The 21,707-nt window shown below is 50.2% G+C and overlaps 1 long non-coding RNA gene across 1 annotated transcript in view; it reads right to left on the bottom strand.

Annotated features, from left to right (window-relative positions):
• Positions 1–1,270: 1,270 nt before the first annotated feature.
• The window catches only part of LOC120220557, a 32,641-nt gene continuing 12,204 nt past the window's right edge, over positions 1,271–21,707 (bottom strand). Inside the window, exons 3-5 of the long non-coding RNA XR_005525615.1 lie at positions 3,799–3,856; positions 2,944–3,026; positions 1,271–2,279 (exon numbers count right to left, since the gene is read on the bottom strand). This is a non-coding gene — a long non-coding RNA (uncharacterized LOC120220557). The remainder of the gene's footprint in view (positions 2,280–2,943; positions 3,027–3,798; positions 3,857–21,707) is intronic.

The following is a 21,707-nucleotide window of genomic DNA, read 5'->3' as shown; positions in this document are numbered from 1 at the left end:
ATACCACTCCAATACCACTCCAACACCACTACCACTACGACACCACTACAATACCACTACAATGCCACAACAATATGACAACACCGCTACAACACCACTACAACTCCAGTACAATACTACAATGCCACTATGATGCCACTACAATGCCACAACATCACCATGCCACTATGACACCACTACAACACTAGTACAGTGCCACTATAACACTGCTACAGCACTAGTACAATGCTGCTACAACACCACAACAATGCAACAACACTACAACACTGCTACAACACCACTGCACCACTACAATGCTGCTACACTACTATATTGCTATTACAACACCACTATACCACCACAACACCTCTACAACACTGCTACAATGCCACTACAACACCACTACGATGCCACTACAACACCACAACCCTACTACAAGGCCACAACAATGCCACGACAATGCCACAATGCTGCAACAACACCACTACGACGCCATTACAAAACTACTATAACACCACGACAATGCCACTACAACAGCGCCACATTACTACAATGCCACTATAATGCCACTACAATGCCATAACACCACCATGACACCTGTTTGACACCACAACACTACCATGCCACTATAACACTGCTACAGCACTACTACAATGCCACTGCAATGCTGCTACACTACTACATTGCTACTACAACACCACTACACCACCACAATGCCGCTACGACACTGCTACAATGCCACTATAATGCCACTACAATGCCACTACAATACCACAACACTACTACAAGGCCACGACAACGCCACGACAATGCCACTATGATGCCACTACAATACTACTATAACACCACGACAACACTACTACAACACCACTACAATAGTGTTACAGCACTTCTACAATACCACCACAATGCCTCTAGAACACCACTACAACACCACTACAACACTACTACAATGCTGCTACAACACTGCTACGCCACTACACCACCACTACAATGCCACTACAACACCAAAACACCACTACAACGCCACTATAACACCACTACGATGCCACTACAACACCAAAACACTACAATGCCACGACAATGCCACAACAATGCTGCAATGTCATGACGCCACCACTACAATACTACTGTAACACCACGACAAAACCATGACAACACCACAATGCCCCTACAATGGTATACAATACTACTACAATGCCACTACAAAACTACTGCTACCACAATACCATCACAACTCTGCTATAATACTGCTACTATACTACTACAGTGCTACTATACTACTACTACAACACTACTATAATATGACTATAATAAGACTACAGTACTACTACGATGCTACCATGATGTTACTACAATACTATTACAGTACCACTACACCACCACAATAATACTAGTACAAGTGAGAGCCCTCCCCTCTCCCCCGGTTATCTTAAGTATCTATGTACTTATTTACATGGACCCATGGATATTTTGCAATAATTCACTGTCATCCTTAACTCTATTGGAATGCAAACACTCCCAGATTTGGCTAGTGGGAGCTCCTTCCCGCAGCTCTTGTGTGTCCTTGTGACAAGCCCCCATCTCTGTCTCTCTCCCTTTTTTTTCAGTATTTCCTTACTTTCTGATACAGTAAGACATTCCATGCTCATCTACTTTCTCCACCCCATATTCAGGATCTGCCGCTTTTATCCCCAAAATAAAGTGTTTGATACCTTTCTGGTGCACTTCAAAGCTGTATAGAGTTTTCTTTAATAAGTAGTTAGGCTCTCGGATGGAAAGCTACTAGTCAAATAAGACCCTTTTGGTGGCAAGAAATAGAAAACCTGAGGGGAATGCGCACAAGGAAAATGCCAGTTAACTGGGTTGGCATTCTCCCAGGAAGGGGGGGATGGGCAAGCCCTGGCAGGGAGCAGCGCTTCTGAACCTCTGCGGCTGCTGACCCTGGATGTGGGCACTCACGCGTTCTCAGCGGCAAGACCTGGCTTCTCTCAGCGGGCCACCGTGAGCCCAGAGCCCTTCCTCTAAAGAGCAGGGAACCTGATGCCCAGGGTGCCCTGAGCTTATGTTGTTTGGCTTCTGCCCCTGATGAATTTCTATTCAAAACCCTGAGGAAGAGGTTCAGTGTTTCCTGGGAAGAACTGGGTCTCCCTCGCTGGCTTCGTCGAGATCCCTGGAGACAGGCTCGTAAAAGAACAGGACAGCTTCTGAGCAGGCCAAGTGCAGGCACAGGGGGAGGTGAGGGCCGTCAGGCAGGCATGAAAATGGTTGGTTGGATTCCTGAGCACTCTTCTCGGCAGCTGCAGATGAGTTATTTTCTCTGCTGTAAGTGATGCTGGAATATAAAGTTTCCAACAGCCACAAAACCATATTGCATCCCTGACAGTTCGTGGGTCATGGCAGCCAGGTATCAGAGGAGCAGCCACCATCACTTCCTAGTGTTGCAGTCTCCTGCCTGAGCTGTGGCGTCTCAATTAATGGTGGAGAGGCCACTGGGTGGGAGGGAATTTGGTGACTCGGGCAACTGGCCTGACCTAGTGGATTGTGGACTAACCTGAAAGGCACTTCCTCCTCCGGCACCCCCGGCTGTGTGCTCTGTGTTTGGCCGGAGTCATTGTTTTGATGACTGTGGCCTTGCCTTCACATAGACCTTGGCCAACTGTGACTGCTGGTGACCACAGATTGACAGAGAGTCCGGGTGTGGACTAGCCCCTTTCTCTCCCTATTACTCAATTCCCAACTCCCTTCTGGCATGCCTTTGACATTCTTCTGGTTTGGACCCAATCTATGGGTCCTGTTTCACCCATCAAATTCCAGATTAGGTGTGTCTAGGACCATCACAAGGAGTGGCCAGTGTGAGGCCGGCATGCAGGTCCCTCTACACTGAATGGCAGCCACTGCTCCTGTCATCCCAAGGACCACCCACCACACACAGCCCACGTCCTCCAACTTCATGATCAGCACCTGCAGTGGTCTAAACAGCAGCCGCTCTGCCACCAGCTGGGAGGGTCTCCATGCGTCCAGAGCTCCCACCAAGGCCAGGGAAGCTGCAGGAAGACATATGGAAGTAGAGCTGGGCTCCAGGGCTAGGTGACTCGTGTTTTGCCTTTATTATGAATGTGTCATGTTTCCAGGAGTATGGGCATGCCTGAGACTAAACTGTGGGCTCCACCATGAGGGATGGGATTAGTGGTTCCAGGGCCCTGCCAGAAACACAGCTGTGTAGACAAGCCACAGTGACCTAATCTCCCAAACTATGAGCTGGCCCCGTCCAGCTGCAATGGGGAGTATGAGAGGGAGCTGGAACGGAGTGGAAAGGTATGTGAGTGTTTGTGGATATGGGCTGGGGAGGGAAATGGCTTTGACAGAGAGAGAGAGAGAGAGAGAGAGAGAGAGAGATACTTTATGATTCCAGGGAAAGGCTATGTGAGCAGACAGCAAGCATCCCTGTGCCCAGAGGGAAGAGGAAAGCGGCAGAGAAAATAGGAAGGTTTAATAAGCAAGATGAAAGAAGGCAGTGACGTTAGGAGAGGCACACAGCAGCAGAGAAGGGGATGGACGCTTTTGTCCAAAAGAAATGAGTTATACTTCACTTCCAGGAAAGTGACTAATAAAAAGAAAACTACTTGGTTATTTTAAAGAAGGGATTAGTGAGATGTCGAGTCCTCATCTTGATAAGGGTCTCTCCCCCCACCCTACGCCCTCTGGGGATAAGTGTGGACAAGCTCATATCTCTGCTCCACCACCCGAGACCTAGTGAGTGGGCAGTCTGGTGTGTGTTTCTTCCACTCACTTAGTTGACGTTTGCTGAACACCTACCCTATGATGAACTCTGTGGTGGATGCAGGGTTCAGCACAGCGGGGGAGGCATCAAAACCTGCCATGGAAGAACAGAGGCGTGACAGACGACACGGTGGCAGGGCTTGTGCCGCGTACCGCAGGTGGTGAGTGTGGGGTGTGACCGTGGGCGACGGGGGGGAGGCCCTGGAGATAATGAGGAACAGTGCCTCGCATGGGGAGATCAGGGAGTATGTGGAATTAACCTGGTCCATTGCATCACTGCGGCATGTTTACAGGGTGGTGGTGGGGGGGGGGGGCTTAAGGAACTGGCTGGGTCCTAGTTATTTCCAAATGGAGGGTTATAGTCATTGGGTCCAAGGCAAAGTGGATCCAAACACAAATGCTGTCTCCCAGGCAGTGATGCTCACCTCAACTCCCTTCCCCCGACTCTCCTCTTACCCTTGCTATCAGCCCCAGATCCCCCCTCAGGAAAGAGGGCCCTGCCCCGCGCCGGCCGCAGCCCTTGTGGGCACAGTCCAAGAACACAGAGCGCCTCTCAGTCATTCCAGTGGTCCTGCCCTCCGTCATCGTGCGATTGTTGGGGGCCCAGTGTTCTCTCCTCCCTGCCCCTCCCCAGCCTCCTGACAGCCTCCTCTCCCCTGCACATCTTCCAGAACAGTGACTGAAGGCAGAGGACCCTCTTCAAGTCTTTGTTCGTTTTTTTACTGATCTTTTCTATTTTTGGACTGTCACAAAATCATGAAGGTATTACTGAAAGCACATTTGGCCAGTCCTTTTGAGTCAAAACTTAAGACCGGTATCCCAAGAAGAAAGAAAGAATGGAAACTTTTGGACGATGGCTTCAAAGATTCATGTTTTCAGATTCCTTTATCTCAGGACAAAATACTTGAACTAGAAAGACAGCACCCGTACATTCAATAGCTTGGCTGCCAATAGCTCTAACCATACACATCACTGGTTCGATGAAAAGGGGACATTTTGGGAGGAAATGGAGCAAATTATGATAATTTCTGAATGTCTCCAATACTGGTTCAACACGTCCAAAATTTGGTCCAAAGGCTGGAGACCAACTATTGTAAAATGGGAACCTTTTACACAAATGAATAAGTTCAATAAATAGTATGAGGGTTTCCCCTCTATCTGTGTGCCAGTATGGTGTCTGTAGCATTGTTGGGTGACACACACAGGAGCACGGTGACCTTGGCTGGATGTGTGGTCTCGTCTTCCCCCACCCCTGGACTTCCTCTGGGAGCTCCCACAGAGGTGAGCAGCATGTCAGGAAACAGGGGCCTGCCTTAGATATGACTCAAAAGCAACGTGTTTCACAGAGAAGGTGCCAAACTGAGCTGTTCAGTTTTCTGAGGACTTGAACAATAAGAAGGTCACTTATCAAATCTGTTAACAGTAAATAGTATTTTCTGAATCAAGGAATTTGGAAGTAGTAGAACTCTAAAGGGACAGAGGATGCAGGGGTCGGAGGCTCTGATCTTCTGAGAGCCCAAGGAAGGGCTGGGGGTGGGGTGGGACGGGGGGATTTGAATCATGGCATAACTCAACAATCATCCCTGTCCTTAAACACATCCTCTAGGGAGGCGGCCCTCCTAGGAAGAGTCCCAGCTACCATCCAGTGAAGTCACACACACACCTGAGGGCAGGAGGTCCACAGAACTGGGTGATCACGATAACCTTGCTGGGAAAACCAGGAAGGACTTCCATCTCAGTAAAACTTATCTGAGCACCTGAACATCCTCCCCAGCTAGGTGAGTGTCCCCTTGCCAATTCGGTGCTGACACGCCAATCTGCTTCCATGAGGATGTACTGAACTGAGCTCCTGCTCAGCACTTGAATTCCGAGGCAGCAGTGCAGGGCTCAGGGGAACCCTCGATGTTCTGGACGGCCATCGGACAAGAGGCTGGGGTTTACTCAACCTTGAAACACTGTCTCCTGGCCTCCGGGTTGACCAACTTTGAAGTAGAATAAAGCCCAATCTTCTTTGCTGTCAGCTTTCAGCTCTGTGGTAAAGGTTGGCCAATGGTTTTCTGAGTTAAATTTGCACAAACCAGAACATCGTAAGGGTTTGTTATGAACCCTAGTGGGGAAGACGCAGAAGGCCAGACTCAAGCTCTATGACGCTGAGGTAGCTGATTGCAAACCCACTTGTACGTACGATGACAGTGGCCCACAGCCGGAGCTTTCTCCGAGCAAGCCAAAACCCTCCGGAAAGCCTCTCGCATGCCTTCCCGAGTTTGTGTGGGTATGTTTGGGCCACTCTCCCCAGTTGTGCTGCAAGGTAACTTGCCTCCCAGGTCAACAGCATGAAACAAAAAGACAAACTTCAGGAAACAAAAAGATAAAGCTGCTTGCTCAGAGTGAGATATCAAACCCGAAATTGGATTCCATCCAACTGGCGCAATTAATTAAAAAATCCACCACAACTGGAGACTGAAATATCTCAGACTGCTCTATTTCCATTGCCCGCCCCTCCATACCACAGTTCAGGGGCTTAACAAGGAGCCAAGTTCAATAGGGACAGACATTTAAGGAAGAAAAAAAAAAACCTCATTTTATTTAAAACTTCATTTTATTAAACTCAAGGAATTTGTCTCTAGGTTAGAGAGTTGATCCTATGACTCAAAGGTCTCACGCTGGCCTCCTCTGAGGGCTTGGGAAAACCGTGGGTGCCCACGGAGGGCGCAGCTGATAAAACACAGACGCTGCTCACCCCCATATCAACGGGCACTTGCAGTTGATCCCCATGGGATAGAAATGCCCCATTTGCACGGAGTCCTCCAGTGCAGGGAAACAGAGAAGCATCATCCTCCCCCGGGCTAAGAATACTGTCCTGGATTTTCATCAGCTGCATCTATGACTCTTCCTAGACTGAGAAACTGCCCCAGCTGCCACATGTGCGCGGATCTCATTTCAGTATCACGGTCCCTCCTTCGCTGTCTGCCTCGCAGAAGGGTGACATAAACGGATGTCAGGAAGGAACAGAAGAGATCATCAGCAGAGCATAACTTGCCCCTTGGGGGGAGGCTTTAGCGCAGGACAGAGGACGCTCCTTCCCCATGGCCCAGCCCACACGACCCTCGCCGGCCCCCCAGAGCAGCAGATGTGTGCTGGGGGGTGGGAGGGGGCTTCGCCTGGCAGCTGCGTGTCTGTGATCACCAGGAGAAGCGTGTTCCCCACCACGAACATGGAGGGCTGCCCTGTGTGTTCAACAACCAAGTACAGATGTTGTCTCTTGTAGGAGATGTTGTACAGTGGACTCAATTACTGACACTTTTTTGTCATCCTTAATCACATGAACCATCCTTGATGAGTCTATGTGCCTTTTTTTGTTTCAACCCAGAAAATGCTGAGTGATGCCTGGATTAGAGGGGTAGGTGAGACCATATGCGTCTGTAAAATGGGGAAAAGGAAATGACTTTCTTCCTAAAATGATTCCAGGGGACGGGAGGTCACTTTATTAGAAAGTTTATTATGAAATCTGGTAACCTGTTTTTGCCCAACATGCACACATGTGATCGTTGCAAATATCTGTGCCTTTAATTATTGTAATTAATTAGGAGAGTCGATTATACTCGGAAGGGCTTAGCTGAGACATTTGTTTGCGATGAGCATTTTCCCTCTTTGGAACTAGAAATATCATCGTAAATGTGGCGATTAACATCTCTCTCTCCAGCGCAGAGAGTGTTGACACAGATGTTTGGCTAATCATTCTGAGCAAATAACTATTCCCATAAAGACTAAGATTAGTCGGGATTGGCATGCATTTCTTTCTTCTGTGAGCCTCGTTTGATTACAGATGATGTTTTGTTAGCGTGTATCCATGCAACCTCATAAATGATGTAAAACCCAAGAAAAACAGAGTCTGTGTGCCAGAACCAAATTAAATACACATCAGAAACATGAGGGCTTCACAGAGGTTCAGGTACCACGAAGCCCGCCTCGGTCTATTGTTGCCAATGCCTTTGGGAAAACTAGAAAACGCAACCGTGACATTAACATCAATTTGAAGTTAGGGAGGCGGCCAACACTGATTCAACACGAGGCTCAGCTGGCTGTACCTCTCAGATACAACATAGAGCGGCAGCAGTCGCAGCCTCAGAAAGGACGAGAAATGGCCCGCACAGACCACGGGGAAAAGCGCTCTCTGTCAAGTGCACTGCAGTTGCCACCATCTTTCCCGTGAGTGGCATGGACGCATCGGGCGGAGAGCTTGCTCTCTGGGTGAGCAGCTTCAGAGCCTCTGGCTGTGCTGTGTCCCCTTCTCCTTCTGTCAATCAACCCCAAGACATACATTTGGATTGCCGCCCCCTTCCCTCCGGGCTGACTCCTCGCACGGATGCCTGTGGCTTCTATCTCAATCACCGTCAGCTCCCTCCGGAGCTTCTCAGGGATGCTGAGGTCCTCCGTCTCATCTCCCTGCTCCTCGCCATCCTGCTGGATGGGGTTCAGGACAACCAGAGCAAGGCCAGCCCCCAGCTGAGAACCGGCACAAACCGGCAAGGCTGGCGTCTGCTTACCATTCACATCTTTCAGAGGCAGTCGGGTGCCTGAGCCCCGGGGAGCACCCCACCAGGTGCTGCGGAGGAAGGAAGACCAGCGCATGAAATGCTTGCATACACTTTGCCCAAACTTGGCTACCAGGAAGTGAGGTCACAGCGGGAAAGCAGATGAATAGTTGAAGCATGTACCCAATGACCCTGGCAAAAAAGTGGCATGAAGGGAGTGGGGAGAAGGCTGAATTGCTTTCCTCCAGTGGGGAGGCTATGCCAGGAATGCCATGTGCGTGTGGGGGCCCCGGCGGTGCGGATGGAGCCCGTTCTACAGGTGTGATGGCCGCTCACTGCAAGGTGCTTTGTGTGCAGAAGGCACGGGCTCCAAGAGCCCTCAGGGTCTTATCTACAAGCATTTTGTCCCCGTGATGATATGGTGTTCCCGCACTTCCACGCTCTCTCTCCTGTCTCACAAGCACTAGTTAGGCTGCTTCCCCTCAGAGTAACGTGGCTCCGTTCCCCCAGCATCCATACTGAGCTAAGACTCGCTGTATTGATCTTGCCAAGGAACACAAGTGACCGGCTCTTTTCTTTGAAACAAGACGTGTAAGGAGATCAGTAGGCTCACCAGCAACGCAGACGCACGCTTTGGGGTTTTACACCTGCGTGCGTTTGTGTTTATCTTCAGGGTCCTTGTCAGGGTCAGCCCCCGACCTGTCCCGCTCTGCTTCACCTGCTGGCTCCCGCTCATCCTTGGAAACCTGGCTCAAAGTCAGCGTCTGCCAGGCCCATGGCTGCCTCTGTGCTAAGTGCGCAGCACCCGTGCGCTCGCTACCAGGACCTTTGGATACCGTCTACCCGTCCATCCTTGTGCAGAGGGCTCCGAACTGCTTCGGAGAGGGTGGCTGCGCCTTTTCTACCCCGTGGCACAGCTCTGTGCAGCCAGACTTTGGCATTGATGCCAGTGCAGGCGCCGGAGGGGGAATGTCTCAGTTGGCTCAGGCTGCCATGTCCAAGTGCCACGGGCTGGACTGCTCAAGGAGCAGACACGTTTTCACGGTTCGGGAGGCTGGAGGTCTCAGATGAAGGTGCCGTCCAATTCAGCGTCCGGTGAGAGCCCACTTGCTGGTCTGCACGAGGCCGCTGCCTTGCTGTGTCCCTACATGGCAGGGACAAGGAGGGCTCTAGACATGCCCCCTTCTTGTAAGGGCACCAACCCTATCACAGGAACCCCACCCTTGGGACTTCACTAACCCAAGTCCCTAGTCACCTCCCGAAGGTCCGGCCTCCAGATGCCATCTCCTGGGGGTGAGGGCCTCAACATGAATTTGGAGGGGGGGGTTGGGGGGGGACGGGACACACATATTCAGTCCCTAACAGGCAGCCACTAGCCGTGTGTCACTGCGGAGATCTCAAATGCACAGCGTGACTGAGGAACGGACAGCTGATTGGGTTTACTCAGCAAGTTTGCATTTGTGTTTCCATAGACACACTGCTGGGCAACACGGCTCCAGAAGCTGCCACACTGCTTGGAATAGAGGATTTAGTCCTGAAATGAACTGAACTTAGGAGGAAAAAGTATCTTGGTTCTTAGTTTAAATAGTTAAATCTTCCAAGACATCAGGGAAGTTACACATTTTCGTCTTCTCATTTCCCAAACGTCTGTGGGACTGCCCTGCGCCAGCCAGGTGCCTTCCTGCCTTGGGGCCCTTGCCCCACAGGGCTCCAGTCCTGTGGCGGAGGGACGCTCTCTGGATCTGAGACACTTGCACTGAGGTCTATGCGCATGGGAGCATCTGGAGGGAGTGGGCCCCGGGGTGGGAAAGGACATGGCAAGAGCAGTGGACAGAAGGGAGAGGGGGCTCTTGGAGGCCCAGGGGACGGAGAGGCCGCAGCAGAGAAAGCAGGTTGGAGGCCCGGAGGACGGAGAGGCCACAGCAGAGAAAGCAGGTTGGAGGCCCGGGGGACGGAGAGGCCGCAGCAGAGAAAGCAGGCTGCAGGTGCTGTCATATTTGAATTTTATTTTAAGCAAGACAGGAAGCCGTTGGAGGGCCTTGAGCAAGGGCACAAAGTGATGTCCTGTGGGTTTGAAACCTGTTCCCTTGGCACCCAGCAGGGACCCTGGGTATTGGGGCGAGATCCCTTCCAGTGGCCTGGCCAGAGGAGGGGGCGGGGGACGCACAGGACAGCCTGTCCTGGGATCTGAGCTCTGAGAACACGAGGGAAACCCAGGAACACCTCCCAGGTGAGGTGTGAGCGGTGGAGGGGCTGCTGACCGGGAAGGGTGAGATCTGGGGCACACGGAGGGGGACGTGGGGAGGGGTGTGCGCCACCCACGCCCACAGGGCATTTCTGTGGGCATGTGGAAGGGAGGGAGGCGTCCGGAAATACTGATCTCAGAGCCACTGCCCTGTTCTCGGATGGGATAGGGCATGGCCCGGGGGTGAGGGGGGAGCATCAGGATCTCTGAGCTCTCCGCCCTTGAGATGGGGGGCTCCGTGGGCTCCGGGGGGCGGTCAGCCCCGCCCAGAACAGCACGGTCGCTGCGGGCCGAGCACCGCGCAAGGCCCCGAGGTCTCCCCCACTCTCCTGCCCACACGCTGAACTGCTAGATAAAGTTGTTGAGAAATTCTGGAATGCCCCCCAGATTTCTGTACAGTTTTATTTCTCACAGTGGACTATCAGCAGTGAGATAAATTTAGACTCCCTGCTAAGTGTGACACAACACGGTAATTGTACAAGTATGAGGTCTTAAATTACACTTTTATTATCTTGTGTTTCTCTTCCAGCTTATAATTCTTCTTTCTCATCACTCTCTGACCTGTATCCCTGCATCTGCCTCACAAGACAATCATTAAACTTCTCCAGTCACCAGTAAATGGTGGAAAGAATGAAAGAGCTTGGCTTTAAACACTTCTAAGTAGACAATTGGGAAGTGGTTGCAAATTAAAACCAGGCGGCTTAATGATATTAGTGTGGCCTGCTTGAGACACGGAGCCCGGCCCCAGGCTCTGGGCCTGTGGTACCCATGACATCAGAGCTCGGAGGGGATGGCAGTGGGGGTGGGGGATGTGGAGAGGCCTGTCCACTCAGCTTAGAGGGGGTGGGGGGAATGCGGTGACCGGCCCTGGAGCAGGGGGCCCATGCGGTGGGGCCTGTCCACTCAGCTCCCGGGGAAATTCTATTTCCTGTTGTGACAGGAAATCACCTCCCAGCCGGTGGGAAGGCTGAAGTTTCCTGCAGGGGGGAGTTCAGGAAGCAGGGCGTGGGGGGGGGGCTGTTCCTGTATCATCTCCCCCATTCAGCCTGCTCCCCAATGGCAGCTGAACATGGGGAGCTGTGACCCACCAATCTGAGCCCAGGGAGTCTGGTTTGGCTAAGTGTTTTCCTGCTAGATTTCACTATAAACGAAGGGTGACATTTACAAACTCGCGATTAGGAACTCAGAAGGAGAGGTCAGGTATAGCTGGGTATGTGACACTCATGTGACAAAGTGTCAGTTGGGGGATTCGGGAATCGTAGTCTCTATCAATTGACCATCGAGGACAAACAAAACATGGATGATTTTCATCCCACAGAGAGCAGAAGGGCCGCGGTGGCCAAGGATGTCCCCAGTACACTGAGCATCATTTCAGCCACAGACAACAAACAGAGCTTAACATAGCCTCTTAAAATATTCACCAGAGGGCAACTGCTCAACGCCGCACAGCTTCTTCCCGAGCTCAGGATGGCATGGACAGGCAGCGCCGAGGAACGCACACGGCCCGGCTGGAGCATCAGCTTCTGGGGTCCCCTCTCTGATGTCCTCATGTGTTCTACTACTTCTGACTGAGACGGAATCTCTTGTGACTCATTTTTTATGTCCCCAAACACACATGGACCACCTTAGCAGCACAGGAAGTTTCTAAAGCAAGTGCAATCCTGAAGCCCCACCCTGTAGGAAGTGAATGGGGCAGGCAGAGTTCTCCAGATCCCTACCCAACCCCTCCTGGTACACAAACTGTCTCCCAGATACTCAGTCAACAATCTAGGGACTGCCATGGCCGGGTCTTGCAGACAGGATGAAGATGCAAAACTGACTTCAAGACAGGGAGATTATCCTGGGTGAGCCTGACCTAATCAGGTGAGCCCATGAAAGGGATGGGGCTCCTCTTGAAGAAAGAGACTTTTACTGCCGGTTTCTGGCTTGGAAGATGAGGGTTCTCATGGCAAAGAGTGTGCACAGCCCCAGGACGCGGAGTCCTTGGTCCTACAACCGTGAGGAAATGAATTCTGCCAACAGCCCTCACGAGTTGGAAGCCGAATCTTCCCTGGAGTCTCCAGACAGCTAGGAAGCCCAGCCAACCCTGATTTCACTGCGTGAGACCCTGAGCAGAGAACCCGGCTGCTGCACGCTAACAAATGGCTGCTGGTTTCTGCCATCGAGTCCTGTCACTTTGCACAGCACGAGAAAACTAACAGAATCTGTTGTGCAATCAAAGGTGCAGTGCTCACGCGGGCCCCAGCCTCCCGCAGCCTTCTCAGCAGAGGGAAGGTAGTGCCTCTCCTGCACTCTGCACTGGGGAGGAGTGAGCACCGCCAAGAAAACGTACAGAACTCACCCGGGAAAGCTGAAACCGCCACCAGAGACAGAGTGGATCGCGTTCTCCTTGTCAATGATGGTCATTAATTACAGCTGTTTTCTTTTTCTCTGTTGGCGACATTCTGTCTTTCTTAGTTTTAGTTTAGTATCAGGGAAATAGTCTTTCCCAGGCTGCAGAGCTTAGACAGCCTGGTGTTGACTGGGATGTTGAGTATTGTTTCTAGGAGAAGGGTGCCAGGGTCTAATAACACTCTTGGGGAGTCACAGGATATGAACACATTAAAGGCCCTGAGAAGTCCTGCTGCAGAGAACCTTGTTCAGCATGGTGGAATGGGGCAGTTTTTAATCCTATATTGAAAGAACTTTTCTCCACCTACTCGGATAAATCTCATGGGACTGGAGGAGCCCAGTTTGAGAAAACTGGTTCAGAAGTTAATAAAAACAAACAGGGGCATCTGGGTGGCTCAGCTGGTTAAGCGTCCAACCTCGGCTCAGGTCGTGGTCTCACAGTGGGTGAGTTGAAGCCCCGCATTGGACTGTCAGAGCAAACCTGCTCTGGATCCTCTGTCCCCTTCTCTCTCTGTCCTCCACCTCATTCTCTCTCTCAAAAATACATATTAAAAAAATTAAAACAAACAAATGCGTAAAGACCTGCTGGCTCTTCATTGCAAGCACTCTGATCATGTTGGGTCATGAGCATATGAGTTTGCAGCTCTCAAGTGCCCAGATGCCCCCTCCCTCAGCCGGTTTCTGGACACCCCCATAGGGCCCTGGACCTGAACATTCCCAGACACTCAGGCACAGGAAAAGGGCGCCTGGTAAGAATATTTAAGATAAGTGGCAGTGCCTTCCATGCCACAGAGGGAAATCCCATGCCCTCAAAGAACTCACTAGGCGAAAATATCTTTTTAATAGGAAAACAGCTGGTTTGATAAGATGATGAAACACTGCTGTCCATAAAAAAAAAAAAAAGAGAGCACCTTTTTACTCGTGTGAAGTCTCTCTACCATTTGCAAATAAAAGCTGTGATACTGAAAATCAGACCTGCTCTGTCCCATAAAGAAGCGTGGTGCCCAGTCGCTGGCAACTTACACTTTGGCCGGGGCCGATTGACTGTGGGCCACTCAGGAGGATAGAACAGACGGCCCAGAAACCAGCTCTTCTGTACAGAGGCCTCACATCTGAACAGTATGGCTTACCAGCACCAACTATTCAACGGGGCCAAGAAAACCGGCTTATTCTTTGGGGGAAAAAACAAACAAACAGCTGTGTCTCCAACTCTCATCTTCTTTGAGAAACATGCCTCGAACAGAACACAGACTTACGTATAGAATAACAACTTCCAAATAGAGGTGAAGGAGGTGTAGGTGAAGATTTAATCCCAGGGTTGAGAAAGGACTTTTATATTCTTGTTGTTTATTTATTTGGAGAGAGGAGGCGAGAGAGAATCCTAAGCAGGCTCCATGCAGAGCCCGACGTGGGGCAAATGAATGAGGAAAAGCAGAACTCTCTAAAAAGAAAATCAACAAAGGACACGAAGGCAAAATATATTAGAGCTGAAATGGCCAATAAATGTGGGCGGGGGGCATACTGGCCGTCCTGGCAGTGACAGAAAGGGGAGGGAGGAGGCGAGACATGGGTCTGATGGGCGGTAAGAGAGGAATGCCCACCCCATGTGGGCAGTGGTTACGGGAGCCGGGGCAACTGAAGGGAGAGCACTTTGTGCCCAATGTCAGGACGGCGATGTTAAGAGAGAAAACATCGAAACTCAGCAATAGGCAAGACGATGACTGTGTCTTTTCAAGGACACATTGGGAGGGGGGGCGCAACGACCACTGAAGACCCATCTTACTCCTGACTTACTGGTTTCCACTGACTAGCGTATCTCCCAGCCCTGCACGAGTCCACGCTGACACATGAGAACTGGCCTGAGTGCAGGTGACCGGTGCTGTGTAGCCTCGCAAAGGACGCTGTGCACAGTGAGAGCGACCTTGTGAGTGTGACTGCGGAAGTCCCTTTCGGGCACTGTGCCCCCTCTTCCGCCTGGAACAGCCCTCTGGCCTGCCGGCTGTCTCTCTAAATGAGACGAGGAAATCTTGGACATAGGCGCCTTATATACTTGTATCAGAGTTGTGCTTTTAACTTTCTAAAAATGATACTGGGATAAAAATTTTGCAAAAATAGGGGCGCCTGGGTGGTGACTCAGTCAGTTGGGCTTCCTACTTCAGCTCAGGTCATGATCTCGTGGTTTGTGGGTTCGAGCCCCGCATCAGGCTCTGTGCTGATGGCTCAGAGCCTGAACCCTGCTTTGGATTCTTTGTCTTCCTCTCTCTCTCTGTCCCTCCCCCGCTTGTGCTCTGTCTCTTTAAAATAAATAAATATTTAAAAAAAAGAAGACAGAAATTTGGCAAAAACACATCAGAGTTCTCAGTGGATGCTGATTCCCTCCAACAGCAATTTATCAGCTAGGAATGTGCCCTCTGGGTGTACCTGGATGGAGGCAGAAAGAGGGCTGTGGGAGGTTCAGGCAGCTTTGTTCAATGATGGGCAAAGCAAGCAAGCAAACACACCAACAAGGTAAAACCACTTAGATACATGGTCCTCTACCTCGGGGGATTCTGCCCCCGGGGACACTTGGTCGTGTCTGGAGAAAATGTGGGCCGTCACCACTGGAAAGGGCTGCTACAGGCAACCAGGGGGCAGAGGCCAGGGATGCTGCTCGGCTCCCCGCAGCACTCAGGCCAGCACATCGCGGACGCTGACTCGGCCGAGGCTGCAGGGAGGCCGGGCTTGAGACACAAAATGCACGACCGTAGACGCAAAGTTGAAGCAATGAGATGGGATGTTCTCGAACTATAAGGAAAAGCCAGGATGGTGCCCGTATGGATGCATATGCACGTTAGAGCTCGTTGTGAATAAGTGATTACAAAATGTATTTGTGGTGGTCACATGGATAGAAAACATAAATACGGTAATACAATATACCCATATTTATGGAATATTATCTTTCACGTTTTCCATAGAAAGAATGTATTTTTTATATATCTCTACAAAAAGTGGCAAATGAAAGGAACATTACTTATACACACATTTATTATAATACTTATTCCTCTACACCTTTCCCAACTTCTCTCTATAGATGAGCTTTCTTCTGTGGTGTGTTGATGCCTGGGGTTCCATCAGCAAGGAGTCTGGCCTCTGGGTGAGGATACTGTTAAATCTGTAATCAGGCATGTGTCTCAGGGACATGGCCCTCTGGCTCCTTCTAAGCTGGGCACCCTGCCTACAAAGCACCTGATTCGGTTGCTGGCCTGTCAGTCATTTAGCACTGCCCTGGGGAGCAGGCAGCTTTGGTGATGAGCTGGGACTGGCCCCTTGGGTGTGGCGCTGCTCCCAAGTAGGGCTCACCTCTGAGCAGCACAGGGAAGAGATAAGGCTGGGCGTCCACATGGGCGCTGCTGCCTGCCCGCAGCCCAGCTCCGTCTGCCCACTCACGGAGTCAGCCTGACAGTGGGAGGCACAGAGAGGTGAGGAGATGCAGGATGACCTATTTCAGGTCTGGACTCCAACACGCTCTTCCTTTGATCCCAGGCTCCTCATCTGAGGAATGAATGCACTGAACCACCACCTCCAGGCTATTCTCAGTGCTCAGATCCTCTGAGTTCTTCATCCTGCATCTGTTCCCGCGATTTCGCAATGAATGAATGGCTGACATCCTTACTGCTGACGGTGCTGTTGAAATCATTCCCTTGGCCTAAGAGCTTTCTCCTGTTCCTTTCGAATGATCCCAGACTCCAGGGGGGAGAATTGAGGTAAACCTCTCTGCAAGTGCTGGGCCCCAAATGTCCCAAAGAAATGTCTTCCTACAAAACACTTTAGAATGTGACCTTAGAAATCCACACTGGCCAGCCTTGCTGCTCCCATGAGAAGAAGGCAGTGGAGGAGGCTGGCTCTGTTGTGCATTTTCTAGTCTTTGGTTGGTCTTGATCTTTCACTTGATAACATAAATTTCCTTCAATTCCTTAAAGCCCAGTAAATCTTCTCCCATTCTGCAGCACTTATAATTTTTGCCTCATCTGTTAGTGCATGTGAATGTCTGCCCAAGATTGATATGGGATTTAAAAGGTGCTGAGTTCAGTGGGTGCTTTGTGACTAGGTCCTTTGCATTCTTCACTTCCGCTGGGTGGAGCCGTGAGGTATGACTGAGAGAGAAAGGAACACTTTTGTAAATACTGTCCTCCGCCCCACAGCGTCTTCAGCTTCATGTTCTCATGTGAGGACTGAGACCAGGTTCTCAGCCTCGGCACCATGCATGTGTGAGGCAGGGTGACTCTGCGTGTCATGGGATATAGGGTATTCCTAGGCTCCACTTACTAGATGCCAGTAGTACTTTCTCCACCCTGAAGAGTGTGACAGTCAAAAATTCAAAAATGTCACATACCTGGGGCTCTACTGGCCCAGCTGACCAATGGCCTCCACTAGCAGGTGAAGGGACTCCAGAAGCTTCTCTCTCACCAGCAAAGATGGAGCCTCCTCTCTGTGTCCTGTATTTCTGAAGAGTTCTCAGTCTGTGACATTCAGGTGTTGCAAGTGATCATCTCTTCATGGCAGAAAGAGTTAATAACCAGGAATGCTTCTATTTTCTTCTTTGGATTAACTCGTATCATCTACGTTTTCTGTATTTATTCCTTTTGTAATGTCTAAATGCTTAAGAAATGGAAGGATTCATACACATGTTTAATATACTCTTAGGTAATATAGTGGACATACCATATGGTGACCCCTCCCCAATGACTGATGTCCTATATAATCCGCACCTTTTGCGTGTGAGTGGGGTTTGTGACTTACTTTTGGATGACAGAATACGGCAGAGGTAATGGGCTGCCATCTCCATGGTTATAGGTTATGTGAGAGCTTGAGGAAGAGAGGCTCTCCCTGGCTGCCTTTGAAGAAGGCATTCTGTGGGGCCACTTGCAAGAAGGCCTTGTGACAGGGAACTGTGCAGCCTCTAGGAAGTGAGAGTGGTCCCAGGTGACAGCCAGCAGCAAGATGGGGACTTCCATCCTGTAAGCCCAGCCAACAAACTGAGAAGCCTTCGAAGGTGATCTTTCCCTACTTGGGCCTCTGAGGAGACCATGACCCCATCCCACCATGACTACAGCCTGGTGAGACCCAAAGCGGAGGACCCAGCCAGGCTGTGCCAGGACGTCTGACCTACATAGAGTGTGAGATAATTAATGTGTGTTGTTTTAAGTCACTAAATTTGTGGTGATATATTATACATCAACAGATAAAAAATGTGGGAAGCTTCCCTGTCCTGTGAGAACACATGAGCCAAATAACTCCCATAAGTATTGTGGCTGTCTCCACGCTGAGGGACGAGGGAGCCCTTAATTACCCAAGAACTGATAGATCAGAACCTCTGAATCCATCACAAGAGGAAGGCAGCCTCCAGGTGCTGGCAGACCCCGGGCACCCCAGGCCATGCTCCTGCGCCCCCCAAATGGTGTTGCAGAGCACCAGAGCCACAGAAGGCCACCCTGGGGACATGGCGGAGCAGCGCAGAATGAAGACCCCTCCCGAATCAGCCTGGACACAAAACACAAGTTCATCATCAAAACCACAAACATGACTGAACATCCCTCTCCTCGGGCTCCTGTGGGCGACTGTTGCTTTTTAACCAGACAGCATTAGCCTCGCTCTGCTCTTTTCACCTAATTGAGAGTGATTATGACATTCAGTCCTGGAATCATGGGAGCCAACTCCTTAAAATCCCTCTCCTCCTACCTTCCCTTCCAACAGTGCCTACGAATCAGTGTGTGTAGGTACATGCATATCTGTTATCACCCATCTAGTATCTACCTATCATCTATCTATCCATCTATTATCTATCTATCTCTATTTCTTCTATCTATCCATATATCTATCCTCTATCTATCCATCTATCTATCTATCTATCTATCTATCTATCTATCTTTCTCTTGGTCCTATTTTCCTGGAGAATCCTCTATCATACAGAGTTTCTTTCTTTTTTTAAATTTTTGTTTATTTTTTCAGAGAGAGAGACATAGCGTGAGTGGGTAAAGAGTTAGAGAGGGAGACACAGAATCCGAAGCAGGCTCCAGGCTCTGAGCTGTCAGCACAGAGCCTGATGATGGGCTCGAACTCACCAGCCATGAGATCATGACTGAGCCACAGCTGAACCCTTAACCGACTGAGCCACCCAGAAACCCCTATCACAGAGAGCTTCATGACCACAGATGGGACAATCGAGTAGGCTCACCTCTCCATTATCTTCAGCTAAGTGTCTGCATCTGGCCCTTTCCCTTCCTCATTTCTTCTGGCCCCTTCCACTCGGTACTGACCCAGGCTGTTTCTTCATCTTTGGGTAAAACATCCAGGGAGAATGAATTGTGGAAGACTGAGACAAACTAAGGGACATCATTCTATGGCCACTAACATTATGGATTAATTTGAAAGACAAATAAAAACAACATCAGAGCTTTGTAGTCTTTGGAATCATCTGTGTAATTACTTTCTTTCACTAACAAAATATTTTAATGGCTAACATATGATATTTGTCCTTCTCTGCCTGACTTATTTCGCTCAGCATAACACCCTCAAGGTCCATCCATGTTGCTACACATGGCCAGATTTCATTGTTTCTCATTGCCATGTAGTATTCCATGGTATAGATAAACCACATCTTCTTGATCCAATCATAGGAGGATTAGGAGGAACTTGACGGAGGAACAAGGGGGAGAATAAGGGCGGAAATGGTGGGGGAAAGGGAGAGAGGCAAACCATGAGAGACTCTTGAATGCTGACAAAAACTGAGGACTGATGGATGTGGGGGGGAGGGGGGGATGGGCATGGAGGAGGGCACTTTGGGGATGAGCACTGAGTGTTATGTAGAAACTAATTTGACAATAAACTATTTGTAAAAAAAAAATAAAATAAAATAAAATAAAATCTGAAAAAAAAATAATAGTAAAATCAGAACAAAAAAAAAAGAAAACGCTAAAAAAAAAAAATATTTTAACGGCTAAACGTCTTGTGTGGTGGAGAAAGCTGTCACTCAATAACCTGATGGCCAACAAGTCATTACAGAGGCTGTGCTGGCTCCCTGGCCCTCTGCCAGCCTGTGCCTGCCCACGTGCAGCTTTGCTGATGTAACACGATACTTGGTTTATTTTTATTTTTCATTTTTTTACTTGAAAGAGAGAGACTGCAAGCAGGGAAGAGGGGCAGAGGGAGACACACACAGAAAGAGACAGAAGGAGAAAGAGGGAGGGAGGGAGAGGGAGAGGGAGAGGGGGAGAGGGAGAGGGAGAGGGAGAGGGAGAGGGAGAGGGAGAGAGAGAGAGAGAGAGAGAGAGAGAGAGAATGCATTTGGCCCTGCACATGGCTGTGGCCAGTCCTGAGTTCCACATGCTCAGCACAGAGGGCAGAGTCCCCGGGGAGGTGACCAACCTCGCCTGCGCACGTGCGTCACGCCGCTGGGTGCCGGCCCCCGAAAGTCCCAGCAGCGTAGCCTGGGTTCCTCGCTCACCCTGGCGCAGGCGAGCACTGCCCTGACGGTCCTGGATTTGTGAGGTGGTTGGACCAAGGTGATTATCTTTGTGAGGGTTCTGATTTCTGCGTTACGGCCAGTCTTTCAAATAGCAGTGGAGCTGGATTACCACTGGGTGAGCTCCAGGACGTCATCCAGTTGACCTTTGAACAACATGGCTTGGACAGTATAGGTTCACTTATCCGTGGATGTTTTGATAAGTAGAGTAGAGGACTGTAATGTATTTTTTCTTCCTTATGAGTTTCCTAATGTTTTCTTTTCAACAGCTTATTTTATCGTGAGATCACAGCGTATAACACCTGTAACCTACAAAATGTGTGCCAATCAACTGTTTACATTAGTGGTAAGCCTTCCAGTCAACAGTAGGCTGTTAGTGACGTGCTGAAGTGTCAAGGTTACACGTGGATTTCCAACTGTGCAGGGGGTCGGCGCCCCGACCTCTGCATTGTTTATGGGTCATCTGTAGTTTAGAGAAGCAGATTCGGCGAGCCTTGAGAGCATATGCCTTGCACTGTGTACATTCAGTGGCCTGACATCTGTTTAAATTAATGGTGGGAAGTTCCTGATATCAGCAATAAAGTTATTTGCACATTATATCTTTCTGGGCAAGAGTTATCTAGAGTGGTGAAGGCAGACTGATGAAGACAGAGGAATAATGAGTAGATGTGAATGTTGACAGGTGCGTGGGTACAGAGGCTTTGGTTCTCAATGCTCAGCCCACCCCAAATTCCTGATCAAATTCGAGCAAAGCATGCTTCTGGGAGGCCCGTCCTTCACAGGAAACCCAGAAGTCACGCTTACAAACCGAGAGACTCAGACCAATGTGAGGACAGGAGGGGGGGTCACCTGGGCAGTCTGTAAGGAAGGCAGCTGTCGGAGCAGAACGTTTTCTCCCCACGCCTTCCAAACCCATACCCCGAATGACTTCCAAGGGTGTGTTCAAATGACAGAAAGTGCAGAACTGGGGAGCAGGGGGGGAGAATTCTGTAAGTGACAAGGGCACGTGCGGCAGCCCAGCCGCAGACCCGTGCCGCCTGACATCTGACCACGGAGGGAGGGGTGCCTTCTGCACCCAGGAAAGCGTGTGCCAGGGGCCAAACGCTGGGGCGAGTTCGAACATCGACAAATGTGAGCCCTTCTCCTTACTGTTTACAAGACCAAGGGGAGCGTTCTGGTTCTGCTTCCGGCGAGAGCACAGCCCGAGGCAAAGGAGAAGAGGGAAACTGCCAAGCGCCGGATTGACCCACACAAGTGTGTCCTTGCGGCTCAG

The sequence above is a fragment of the Hyaena hyaena genome, unplaced genomic scaffold (genome assembly GCF_003009895.1).
Source record: "Hyaena hyaena isolate Hyena2069 unplaced genomic scaffold, ASM300989v1 scaffold_705, whole genome shotgun sequence".
Taxonomy (NCBI): domain Eukaryota; kingdom Metazoa; phylum Chordata; class Mammalia; order Carnivora; family Hyaenidae; genus Hyaena; species Hyaena hyaena.
The sequence above is the reverse complement of the archived record's forward strand: the minus strand, read 5'-3'. Positions and strand labels throughout refer to the sequence as shown.